This window comes from Sceloporus undulatus, chromosome 3 (assembly GCF_019175285.1).
Source record: "Sceloporus undulatus isolate JIND9_A2432 ecotype Alabama chromosome 3, SceUnd_v1.1, whole genome shotgun sequence".
NCBI lineage: Eukaryota > Metazoa > Chordata > Lepidosauria > Squamata > Phrynosomatidae > Sceloporus > Sceloporus undulatus.
In genome coordinates this window covers 212,061,500-212,075,080 of record NC_056524.1, presented here as the reverse complement: position 1 = coordinate 212,075,080, position 13,581 = coordinate 212,061,500, and positions in this window count along the sequence as shown.

The following is a 13,581-nucleotide window of genomic DNA, read 5'->3' as shown; positions in this document are numbered from 1 at the left end:
AGGGGAAAGGCAAGTTTAACAAATGTCTAGAAGGCCTTAAAACTACCCAGTAACCCCTATGGCAGCATTAATGAGATCAAGAAATTTGTTTCAGTCCACAATCCTGAAGCAATTAATGGATATAATAAGCAGAATAGCTATATTATTACTCCCTCCACACTAATTTACTGGGCAGCCCAGAAGTGGTTCAGAGTCATTTTTGCAGCACAAACATTTCAAACCAATTTAAATCCATCTCACAGAATCCGCAACCATATTGATAGCAATTGATATTTACAGCAACCATCTTGATAGCAACTGAAGACACTGTATAGTGTTTGCACCATCATCAGGATGACAGTGTTTATGTATGCATAGGACACCAAATCTGGAATTGAGGTGGCTCAGGTAAACTTCAGAGCAGGACAAGCTGTAACCTTAGACATGTTTGTTTACTTATCAGTAGGCTTGAGCAACCATCCAGCCTTCAGGGCTTTTGCCACAGCAATGGCTGAACTACTGACCCTGAGAGTTGGCAAAACAATGGGTTTACACTCTTGACAGCCTAGCCGCAAGGTGACACTCTTTCTCCTGGAAATTGCTCATTGCCAGCTGATTAATAGGGCTTGCATCTACACACCAAAGCAGCAGATTTGCTGAGTGTGGAGTGGAGGCAAGGGAAGTACTGAAGGCCAATTAGTTCTCTCTCTCTCTCTCTCTCTCTCTCTCTCTCTCTATCTATCTATCTATCTATCTATCTATTTTAAATTTATCTCCCACCTTTGTCTCAATGTGGGACCAGAGCAATATACAAAATAGCTAAAACAATATTATTGTTTTTTGTTGTTCGAGTCGACCCCAACTGACTCTGTGGATGAAACACCTCCAAGACTTCTTATCCTCCACTGTTCTGCTTAAGTCCTGTAAATTCATACCAGTGACCTCCCTAATAGAATCTATCCATCTAGTGTGCAGTCTTTCTCGCTACATCCCTCCACCTTTCCTAGCATTATTGTATTTTCTAATGCGTCATGCCTTCTGATGATGTGACTAAAGTATGAAAGCCTCGGCTTGATCATCTTGGCTTTCAGGGAGATTTCAGGATTGATCTGTTTGAGGACACATTTGTTTGTCTTTTTGGATGTCCGTGGTATCCTCAGCACTCTTCTCTAGCACCACATCTCAAATGAGTTTATGGCATAAAACAAAGTTTAACAAAACAGTAACTAACCAATCAAATGAACTTACCAGTAGGCCAGAGAAACACTTATCACATGGCACTCAGGGCTCTTACCCCAGCAATGGTTGAATCACTAACCCCATATACTTTTTAATTTTTGTTTCCATACCACAGAAGTATACATCAGAACCAGCCCATGCAGTTGATCATCAGATCCAGCACATGCACAATTCCCTGACATTCTACTCAATCTTCCTTCCCAATGATCACACATAAGAGCAAAACTACAGCCAGTTCTACAACTTCATTCATCCTTGCATCTGTACATTCATACAGTACAAGTACCTTGTCTGTCTCCTTCCTACGGAACAATTTTTTCTCACATAGTGAGCTTAATCACATCTTCTGTCCAGCATTCTATGGGGTTTATCAGATGAGCATTTTTGGCAATTTTTCCTGCCTATCGGCAATGTTTGTGCCACCAAAATTGCGCAATAACATGATAGCGCGATGTTCTTCCAGACGCCATTCATTTCTATGGGAGCCCATTGTGCAACGCTCCCGTAGTTTTAGCGTCATTCCTCCCCTTTTTGTGCACTACGGGGAAAAAGGGAAATCAGGCCTTTGTCTCCCGTTGCCCTTGCGAATGCATTGCAAAATGGTTTGGTGTGTTAGGCAGCAACGCAAAGCGACGCAAATGTTACTGATTGCAAAGTTCCCATGATGCTGAGCTGCTTTTTCACCCCATTCCCTTCCGCTGGCCTTCCTTTTTCAGGACAACCCCGGGGGATGGGGGGTGGGAGTGGGGGGTACGTACAACTAATGTATGCAAGGGATTCCCCAAAGGGCCATTCGGTGCAGCCCCTTCTTCAGTCCTGCTGGAACACGTAGGATCCTAGAAAAAGGCCCCACAGGGCCTTCCACTCCTTCCCCTTACTCTGTCCTGAAGGAATACATAGGAGGCTAGAAATTAAAGGGACCCCAAAGGGTCATCCATTCCAGCCCCATTCCTCTGCCCTGCAAGAACACTTAGGAGGCTAGAAATTAAAGGGACCCCAAAGGGTCATCCATTCCAGCCCCATTCCTCTGCCCTGCAAGAACACTTAGGAGGCTAGAAATTGAAGGGATCCCAAAGGGTCATCCATTCCAGCCCCTTATTATGTCCTGAGGGAAAATGTTGGAGGCTAGAAATGAAAGGGACCCCAATGGGTCATCTATTCCAGCCCAATTCCTCTGCCCTGCATGAACACCTAGCAGGCTAGAAATTGAAGGAGCCCCAAAGAGCCTTCCACTCCTGCCCTGTACTCTGTCCTGAAGGAATACATAGGAGGCTAGAAACTGGAAGGGGCTTCTCCCCTCTGCCCTCTCTCCCCCGGAAGCACAAAGGTCAGGATGCCACCAAAACCTCCAAGGAGCATGCACAAATATGTTGATGCGAAATGTTCTAGACAAAAGGAAGGCGCTGATTAGTAAAAAGTACTGCTATGCATGGTTTCGCATCACGCAAATCGCAACTTTTGCGCAATTGTAGCGCTAACATAACGTTTCGGGGGATTGATGGAAAAGCAAGCAATGTGGTAGAACATCGCATTATAAGGTCATTGCGCAACGTTTGTTTCACTTCCTTAGCGGAATTGAGGGTCCAAAAACTCGCGTCTGATAAACTCCTATATCTAGCATGATATTGGCTTTCTATCTTTGCCAAGTAATTCTTTCTCATCACAATGCCTGTAAAAAAAAAGATTGTGCTTATAAAATCCATAAGCTGTGCCCATTCTCAGTGTTCCATTCAGTTGCACACAGAAAAGCTAGTGCTGTCTCTAATACATAGGTAACATGTTTCATTGCTTCCTGTTTGCTAGGATATAGTTTTTACAGAAGCATCTATGAATTTTTCTAGTTTGGTGGCCTATTCATCCTGCAGCCCATCCAAATTGGGGCCAATTTAGTTCTAGCACATGTGCTTACTGGAATTCTAGCTGGGAGTCTTGGATATTTCAGGCTACTTGGACAAGTTTGTGGTCCTAACACTATACAGTTTTGTGAGATTGTAGACAACAAGGCCATGAGCAAGAGAAAGATATTCCTTTAGAAGGTGGTATTTTTTTTCTTTCCTACATTTATATCCTGCCTTTCCTTCAATAAACTCAAGGTGGCATACATGGCTTTCCTTCTGGGGTGTAGGTCAGGCTGAAAGTGGCTGAGTCAAGGTCAACCAGTGACTTTCTTGGCTCACATACCATCCAACTATCCTAATTTAGTAATTTCAGCTACAATGTGTTTGTGCATTTTTTCCAATTACTTTTTTCCATACTACATTATCCTCATATTTTTTCCAATATGAGGTTTTTAGCAATTCACCATTTTTTAAAAGTGTGCATTGTTTGGTACATACCCTCCAACTATCCTGATTTGGCAGAGAGAGTCCTGATTAATCCTTTGATGTCCCAATTTTTCAGCTGGTTTTTTTTTAAACATGTTCTAGTTTTTCCTCTCCTCTTATTTCCCCCCTTTGTCCTCAGGTTACTTCCATTGCTGCAATCTGAATTCAAGCTGCAAAAATTAACTAAGCAGCAAAGGGAGAGGGGACAAGATGGTAAAAGCTTGCCCTTCCCAGTAGGCTCAGGCAAAAGCGAACTGCTGTAATCTTTCCTAGCTTGTTTGTTCTTCCTCGGTAATAATTTTTGCCATCTTGACTACAGCTCTGAAGTTCCTTGGCCACAGGCATCCTGGTTTTCATCTGTGAAAATTCAGAGGAAAAGCCTCAGGGGACTTGATCTCCCAAATCAACACTCATTCACCATTACACCAGGTGTTAGTAAACAGCAATTTCCAACAGTCTTAACCTTTAGCTACATGGACTAGAACTGCTGTGGTTCCACCTGGAGGGCCCATTCATGTATATCACAGACTGTGAGTTAATCTTATGCACCTGCCAGAATGTCACTTCAGAGGATTATGCAACATTTTAAATGACAGACCTTTCACAAGCCAAGGAGGCCAAGTGTCTGTGAATGCTTCTAAATTCTGAGTGCTGATATCACAAAAATAATTGTGAGGTGTGTTCTATTTAAAGAAAACTCCTGCTAGAATAGTGGATCCTTGGTATACGCTAGGGTTTGGTCCCAAGACTTCTGTGGATGCTCAAATCACTTTAAATACAGTGACATTGTAAAATGGTGTCCCTTATATAAAACAGCAAAATCAAGGTTTGCTTTTTGAAAATATTCCAAAAATAAATTCCAAGTCATGGATGGTTGAATCTGTGGATAACGAATCCATGGATATGGAAGGTCGACTGTAATAACAAATGTATCTTGAAAAGTATTTACTTGAAGGAGAATGTTTTTACACTTTAAAAAAATTGAAGCAAAGAAAGAGTATGACGGTAGATATATATATATATATAGCATTAATAGAAGTATAAGGAACTGATAATTGGCCTTCTTTGTAATATATTCCAAAGAGGAGAATGGTGCTGTTGTTTTTGTTTGTTTGTTTTTTACCCTACCTAGTTTGATTAGGCTTGAGTCCACAAAAGCTTGTATTTGTTAGTCTTTGAGGTGGCACAAAGCACTTTCTTGTTTTTGCTGTAACAGACTACCATGGCCATTCCTTTACAAACAATTTGGATTTGTGGTTATGCCTCCATTTTCACAAAGTATTGAGAGTGATGTGAGTGCCACCCTGTGGGCACAGACTGAATTTACAGCAAAGGTGTCTTGTGCTTCTAGGACTGCTGCCACACTGCAAAATTAATGCAGTTTGGCACTGCTTTAACTGTCATGGCGCCATCCTATGGAATCAGGAGCAGTGTCAAACTGCATTAGTTCTGTGGTTTAGATGCAGCCACTGTAAAACAAGAAACTGAATATATTTAATTATATATTAGACTCCAGCAGCCAGTTACTGCATAGGAGGGTTGTACAGGCTTTGAAATTTCTTTTTACTAGTTTATTTCCTCAAAAAGCACAGTCCTGTTATCTGGAATTGCCATATCTCCTTTCTCTGCAACTTGGCCACCCAAGGTGTTATGCTGTTTGAAGGAAATGACAAGATGGTGGTGCTACTATTGTATGTATGGTAGCAAATGGGACTCTCAGCTGAATTTAACTTCATCATTGGTGAGATGATAGTGTCTCCACTGCAATAGAATACTGCAGTATAGGAGGTGCAAGCCTTAGCTGAGGTGGAAACAGCTCTGCCCTCCAAAATAAAGGAATGTTTGAAGTGAGGGAGGGTTGCTGTTATTGTTGCTCTCATTTCCCCCAGCATCAACTGCCTGAAGCATTTGCCTCACTCTGCCTAATGTTAGGACTGCTGTGTAGAGCAGGAGAAGCTGGGGCATGGGAGGAAATTGTGCAAGCCTTCAAGTCACCTGTTGACACATGGTGACCTCATGAATTTCTCAGGGTTTTCTTAGGCAAGAAATACTCAGAGGTGGTTTTGCCAGTTGTTTCCTCTGAAATATAGCCTGCACCACCTGGTATTCATTGGCAATCTCCCTTCTGAGTATTAACCAGGGCAGATACTGCTTAGTTTCCAAGATCAGATGGGATCTGGTGCCTTTAGGATATTTGCTGCCCACTAAACTTTAGAAAGAAGAATCAGGGTGGTATAGAAGCTTGGGTGTTAAAGCAGGTCTCTGGGAGATCAGGGCTCAGCCATTGGGTGATGTTGGGCAAGTCACACTCTTTCAGCCTCAGAATAAGGCAATGGCAAACCCTGTCTGAACAAATCTTCCCAAGAAAAAATATGATTGGGTCACAATGTCAAAAAGGCACACAACAACAACAAACATTAGAAAGAACATCAGATAAGTTAGAGTTGTGAACTTTTCTTCTCCCAAATTCATGTGCCTTTAACAGATGAGCAGAAAGTCATAATCATTACTAAAAAGGCATCAGCAATAATATACTGTTTGTCACAGAATGAAAACTACAAAGATTTACAAAGTGGAGGAAAGCATGTATACTTAATCTGAATATCTACTTTTTAAAAATTTTAATGCTTTTATTAAATGGCTTGCTCGTGGGACATTGATGTGCTGTAAACAAAACACCTAAAATAATGTGAATTGGTATCACATTCAGTCATTGCATTACATATCTTGGAACATCATGAATAAGAATATGTATATGAATGCAGGGGAAAACATAGAGAAAGCAGTAGGTGGCATTCATTATGACAGCATAAACTAAAACAAGGACCAGAAATGTTTATAGTACCAGGCTAACCAAAACTAGCCCCAAACAAGAGTGGTGTAGTGCTCTGAGTATTGGACTACAATTCTGGAAAACAGGGCTTAAATCATTGTTGTTGTTGTTTTATTTTCTTATATCCTGCTTTTCTTCCAATATAGGAACTCAAGGTGGCGAACAACAAGTACAAAACAATACACTTTAAAAACAGCACAACAATATTAAAATATATAAATATAAAATTTAAAAAACAATTAAACAATTATAAGAGTTAAACCAGTTATAAATTAAAATGTAACATGTTAAAAATACAAACCATTAAAAGTTGTATAGCACAGCGTTAAAAACCCAGTCTTTATCAGCTTAAAAGGACTGACTGCACAAAAACATCTTTACCTGGCGTTGGAAGGGTAGTAGGGATGGTGCCATCCTGGCCTCTCTAGGAGGGAATTCCAAAGCTTGGGAGCAGCCGCTGAGAAGGCCCTCTCTCTTGTTCCCACTAAATGTGCCTGAGAGGATGGTGGGACACAGAGCCTCTCCTGATGATCTCAATACTCTGGTGGGCTTGTACAGGGAGATATGGCCCTTCAAATAGCCTGGACCCAAGCCATTCAGCCATGAAAATTCACTGGGTGACCTTGGGCAAATCATACACTCTCAGACTCAGAGAAAGGCAAAGGTAACCCCCCTGAACAAATCTTGCTAAGAAGACTCCACAATAGGATTGCCTTAGGGTCACCATAAGTTGGAAACAACCGGAAGACACAACAACAGTAGTAGTGGTAGTGGTGACCATAATAGCTATTCGCACAGCAAGAGTGCACAGGTTGAATATAAGAAATGCTATGATAAAATGGCTGCCATGATACATTGGAATATATTTAAAAACTGATTTGCCATCTGGTAAGAACTTATGGGAATATAAGACTAAAAAAGTTGCCAAAAATGATAAAAATTTAATGAGACTTAAACTGATAAACCTTTAGAACATAATGGCCAATATTGCTGACCAGCTACTTAGTTAAGTATAATTAACTAAGTAATCTCTCCTGGCCTGTCCATGCCCCCCAAACCTGATGGAAATATCATTTACTTATGCTCTGACAACTGGCAGAATGGATCTACTGATATCCAGTAAAGTAGGATTGGCTGCAGAAGTCATGATTGTGGCAATAGTGTCACAATCGTGACTAAGTAACTTTCATGAATACAGAACAATTACCTATCCATAGCTGTTCCATATTTATGATAAACTTGGGTTATGGATAGGGCAATCCCAAAAGACAGCAGATTTGAAAACACAGAGAGGGGAAAGATTATGTAATAATAAGACCTATAACCTGAGTTTCAGTACAGTATGTCTGAGAAAAGAAAACAACAGTGGTTCAGTTCCAGTGGTCACAAGTGCTCTGGAAGCAATTCCAAATGGCCTGAAAAACATCTGAATGAAGTTGCCATAGATAGGATCACAATAGCACAATTACAAAAAGTATCACTGCTTGGAACATGCTGCACTATCTTAATGACAGCTCACTGATTCCTGGATTCAGTCAAATTTGAAACTGAGATTATGATGGTGGTGGTATGGATTAAATAGACAAAGAACTGTATATACTGCACAGTGTTTCAACAACATTAGCCCTGCAGCAGCAATCATTCCAGCAATCTATCTGAATGGTTACCAAAAACTGGTCATTATAACAAAGATAGTCTGAATATGACTTTTTCTTCCTCCATCCTCATCTCTGATTCCTTGGCAATTATGGCCGAAATCCAATTGTTGGTGCCAAGTGAGGCACTGAGTCAATGAGAATCTGATTATTCAACACTTAAATTCCAAAATGCAATGGGTTTACTCTAGTTAGGATTAACAATTAGATTTGGGCCTATGCCTTAAATTTAAAATTTAAACCTGCTGGTAGGGACTGTAAAGCATGTTTGTAGCCTTTGGGGCCAAATAGTATAAATGTGGTTAATGCTATAAATAAATGAAAAAAATCTCCATAGTGTGGAGGAGAGGGGAACCACCCCCCCCCCCCCGCGCAAAAAACATTAAGGAGAAACTGGAGATGGATGTGGATTTTCTGGTTAGATTCAGATATATTAATGCAGGGGTAGGCAACCTTTTTGAGTCGGGGGCCGGGTTGCTGTCCCTCAGACAACTGGGGGGCCGAAGCCAAAAAATAAATAATTAAATATTTTTTTTTTAAAAAAAATTAAATAAATAAATAAACAGGGACAAATGTAGGATGAACTTTTCAAATGGAGGGCACTTTTTAAATAAAAAATAGAGGATTTTGCTAATTTTTAAAAAAATGTTAAGATAAATGCATGTTTCTGAGGCTTCTATAGACAATTGCCCCACCATGCCCCTCACGCGAGATGCCAAAGGCCCCAGTGTGCTTGAGTGTGTGTGTGTGCACTCACACAACAGAGAGAGGTGGAGGTAGGAGGAGGCAGGCAGAGGCCCTTTAATCTGTCACTCATGGCTGACAGGAGCTGTTCTGGTGGCAAAAAAGCACTGACTGGCGATTTGAGGAAACAAAATAGCAATTGTTAATTACTGGCTTTGATAAGATAAGGTCTTGTGTGTGTGTGCTTGGGGGTGTCCTGAGTAATCACTGGCCATTTACACTGAATTAGCAGCTGTCACTCATTCTGGACACAGGCAGGGGGGGGTGGTGGGAACATTCTTTACTGGATCATTTATCTGGGAAGCATAAGGGCTAGGAGGCATCCTGACCACAGTGGGTCTCCCTCTAGCTTGGGACCCCTCCTTCTCACCCCTCTGCATTTGTTCTTTTTGTAAAAAAAATAGTCAAGGGCCCCCACATCTGATCTGGGATAGGTTGGTAGGTGGACTGCTCTCTTGCTCTCTCTGTGTGTAGTAACAACATGCCCTTCCTTGATCTTTTCACCAATTCATCTACAGTCATGTTGCTTTTAATTTGTGCAGTGATAATGCATGCATATCCTCATGTATCCTCTGCCTTTTTAAATAGTGGAAAAGGGACCCTTCCTGCATGCCATCTTTCTTCAGGTCTTTGAGATTTCTGAAGTTCAGAGGACTGCCCTGGAGATCCTGTGCTTGTAAACCAAGGATAAAGTTTGACGCACAAATTAAGCATCCACTTTCCTAGGCTGCTAAACAATGCAGGAAACTTGCCTAAGGCAAGGGCTTGGGGATTCGGCCAATACCGAAAATGGCAGGAAAGCTGAGTTTTAGTTTGTCCAGTCTTCTGCTCAAAGGCAAGTCTCACCAGAGTCTATTGGGACCTCCACCTAGATAAGATGGCAGAGACTGCAACTAAAGTGGGGGGTAAATTTTCTTTTATTTTGGGCAAGGATTCCACAAGAAGCTGCACTGGGAGCTTTGCAAAACCAGATGACTTAATGTATGTTGTGTGGTCCTTCTTTAAACCCCCTTCATGTCTCTCTTATTTCTTTTTATTATATTACATTAGGGCTAGACATATCCCACTGAGGTGGTTCTTTTTCTTAATAGCTTTTAAATTGCTGGTCTGTGGCTATAAAGATTTTGTTTTCAAGGGGTAAAGAAAAAGCCTTGGTTCAGGGAAAGTATTAACTAGGGCCTTGTCTGCACTGGCCAGGATACTCTAGGGACAGCACAGAGTATCCTGGCCCTACAGCTGGCGTGACCCCACACCCATTACCTGGCCCTCCATTCCCATGCCACAGCAGATGTCTGCATGGGTGTCCCATTGAGGTGCCTGATGCCTCTGCCACCACTGTGGGTCACCTGCTTCTTAGTTCAGAACAAGCCATTCAGTGATGGAGGCCTTGGCAGTGTGGGAATGGAGGGCTCTGGATCTTCCTGGACGATCCAAAGTAACAGATAAGTTTTTTTAAATGTAGTTTAAGGCTTATACAGTCTGCCTGCCCCAACTGTGCACTTGCCATCCATGGATTTTAGCATCCACGGATGGCCCCATCCCACACAGCCCAATGGTGGCATGTGCACATGGCCACACCACATGCCACACCACCATTAAAACCAACAGGAATTGAGGTCCCATGTTTTTTGGCATTTATGGGGGCATCCACAAAGGAACTCCTGCGGATACAAAAGACCAGCTGTACCTTGGTTCTGGTGAAAACATGCCAGACATTGTTCAAACTGATCGCACCAGAACCAGGGTTTGGGATGGGCATCATCTGAACAGGATGATGCCAGAACAGGGGGAAATGGGGTTTCACATAACAGCTGCACAGGTTGTTGGAAATCTTCCTTTTTCTAATTTTCAAAGAGCATTCTAGCCTGCATCTTCGACAAGTGATTTTGGCTTTGAACACTCTTTTTCAGCTTATGATTTCTTCCCCTCAGTTTTGTCCTGCACAGCCAGCTGTGCTGTACAAGGCCCTCCATTGCTTGCGAACCCAGGTAAGTAAAACACACCAAGCCTTTGGCTGCAATTTTATATCCACTTACCTGGGATGAACCCTGTGAAGTCAAAAGGGCTGACATCTAAGTATACATGTATAAAATTGTTGTTGTTGTTGCATTACTTCAAATCATTTCCGACTTATGGTGATCCTAAGGTGAAGGTAACATGAGGTTTTCTTGGTAAGACTTGTTCAGAGGGGGCTTGCTTTTACCTTCAATTGAGGGTGAGAGAGTGTGACCTGCCCAAGGTCACCCCATGGGTTTCCATGGCCAAGTGGTGATGCAAACGCTGGTCTCCAGAGTCACAGTCTGACATTCAAACCACTACACCATACTGTACACTCATGTACAGGATTATGCTGGTGCTGCTGCTGGTGCTGCTGGTGTCCTTAACTTTACTTATATTTTACTTTCCCCTAAAACAGGGACTTGGGTTATCTTAAAATTTTAAACATAATACAGTTAAAATATATTTTTTAAAATCAGCATAGCAATGAGATTAAAGTATCAATAATAGTTAAATCACAATTTCAAACATACAGTTTAAAATTAAGGGAACCAGTCCCTGCCACATTGGAAATAAATAATTGCTGGTTCCTCACATCAGATAGCTTCGGATGAACTGAGTTGCAGCATACTCCACAATAAATATGTTCCTCTTCATGGTGCCACAAGACTTTAAGGCTTTTACATGAAAGATAGTAAGAATGGCTACCCTTCTGGAAGCTGGCAAAGAGAAAGACAAGTTTAAATCATTTTAAAAATAAAGTTACACTGGATAGGTATTCTGTCTGGGATGGGTACTTTTTTTAACCAGCAGGGAAGAAATGGTTCTTATATAGTTCCCAGTAAACACCCTTTTACATAAAAGATCACCTCCTTCATTTCTTCTACCCACTCCCCTACCTTTCTCTATTTCCAGTGCAGTTAGTGAGGCTGCAACATTTGGTCTTATCAGTCTGTAGAGCAGATAGAGTTACCTCTCAAATAGAACCTGTGCTCCTTGTGAAACCTCCTGGGGTTTTTGCTCCTCTAGCTGACCTGCTCTCTATTGCTCAGGCTTGTCTTCAGAGAGCAAAAGACAAGAGAGAAAATTACTTTGAGGCACCATAGTGGTTTCATAGGTATTTTTGTCACCAGGGTTATTTCTCTCTGCTCCATCCCCAATTGTGGCTTAGCTTGCTTGAAAGTGGAAGGAGAGAAGAAAGGTGAGCGGATAATGGGACTTAGTGGAGAAGATAATGGGCACTGTGGCTTATTTATTTGTTTAGTGATGTGTTTTCCCTCTATCCTGAAAGTCTTGTTCTTTACTCTAATCCTTTTAACGTCTCTCACTTGCAGTAGTTAGCTTGCACTGCCTCTCCCAATCCACAAAACTAGATTTCCTCCAACTCATGCATAATAGTTTAACCTCAGCCCAGTGGGCTGCTACAGTGTGGCTGATGAGTTAACAGAACAAATGGAAAGGATTCAGGACCAGCCAAAGGTGTGAGCTTGCTTGAGGTGAAAGACAAGAGGATTTGAGGTTGCTTCCTCCTGCACCTCCCACCTATGGAAGCAGATTGAAGAGGCAGGTGAATTTTGCTTCAGCTTTGAGGATGGGCAGATTAATATAGAGGTGCAGGAGAGCCCATGTGGCATAGTGGTTTGAATGTTGGACTATTATTATTATTGTTATTGTTGTTTATTTCTATAGTGCTGTAAATGTACACAGCACTGAACATACAGATAATCAATCAATAAAAATATAAAACCTGCCATGACTCTGGACTATGACTCTGGACTCTGAAGACCAGGGTTTGATTCGTAGCTCGTGAAACCCACTGAGTGACCTTTGGCAAGTCATATTCTCTTATCTTTAGAAGGCAGTGGCAAACCTCCTCTGAACAAATTTTGCCAAGAAAACCCCATCATAGGTTCACCTTAGGATTACTATAAATTGGAAATGATTTGAAGGCACACAGCAACAACAGGCGGTGTGCAGGAGAGGCCATCTGACTAACTGAAATTGTGAGATGTATTGTGTCCCATATTGAGAGAAAGATAGGACTGATATTTAAATAAACAACCAAAACCTGAGGGAAATGGCTAAGGGCAAAGATTGCCTTACCATTAAACAGGTAGCCAACTTTGGTAGCCAATTTGGGCCTAAATCTTAATGTTAGTTCTGACTAGGATATACCCATTGGATTGGTTGGATTTACCTGTGGGTTGAGTCACCATTTAAAAACGTATTCACTGGTTGAGTTAACCCAGTGGTTTTCAAACAGTAGGGCAGGACCCCTGGGTGTGTGGACAAGAGTTGCTCAAGGGGGATGGGGGGCGGTAATGGGACATGAGACTTGGAGGTCCTAATCCTCCTCCTCCCAACCTTTTTAAGTGTAAAATTTAAACATGCTGAATTAAATATTGAATTTACTTAAACAAAACTGTTCTAATATGAACGATGTTAATTTTCTTACAAAATGTTAAAATATGAATATATATTTGTCCCTCCACATTTGCGGCTTTGACTTTTTGCGGATTTGATTATTCATGGATTTTATTAATATGTTCTCTCTAGGAATATCTAGGTCCTCCAGCTCAGCTCCATGGTCAGCTTTAAACAAAAGTTGCACTGATGGACTTAGAAATTCCTAGCGAGAACTAGGCACTAAGCATTTGTCACTCCTCCAGCGCAATTCTCTCATCAATGTCTGCCAGATGTTGACCACAGAGTTGCAATGGAGGGCCTAGAGATCCCTAGAGAGGTGTACCCTCAGGTAAAAAATAGAATTTTTGTTATTTGGGGGTTTTCCACATTCACATGGATCCTG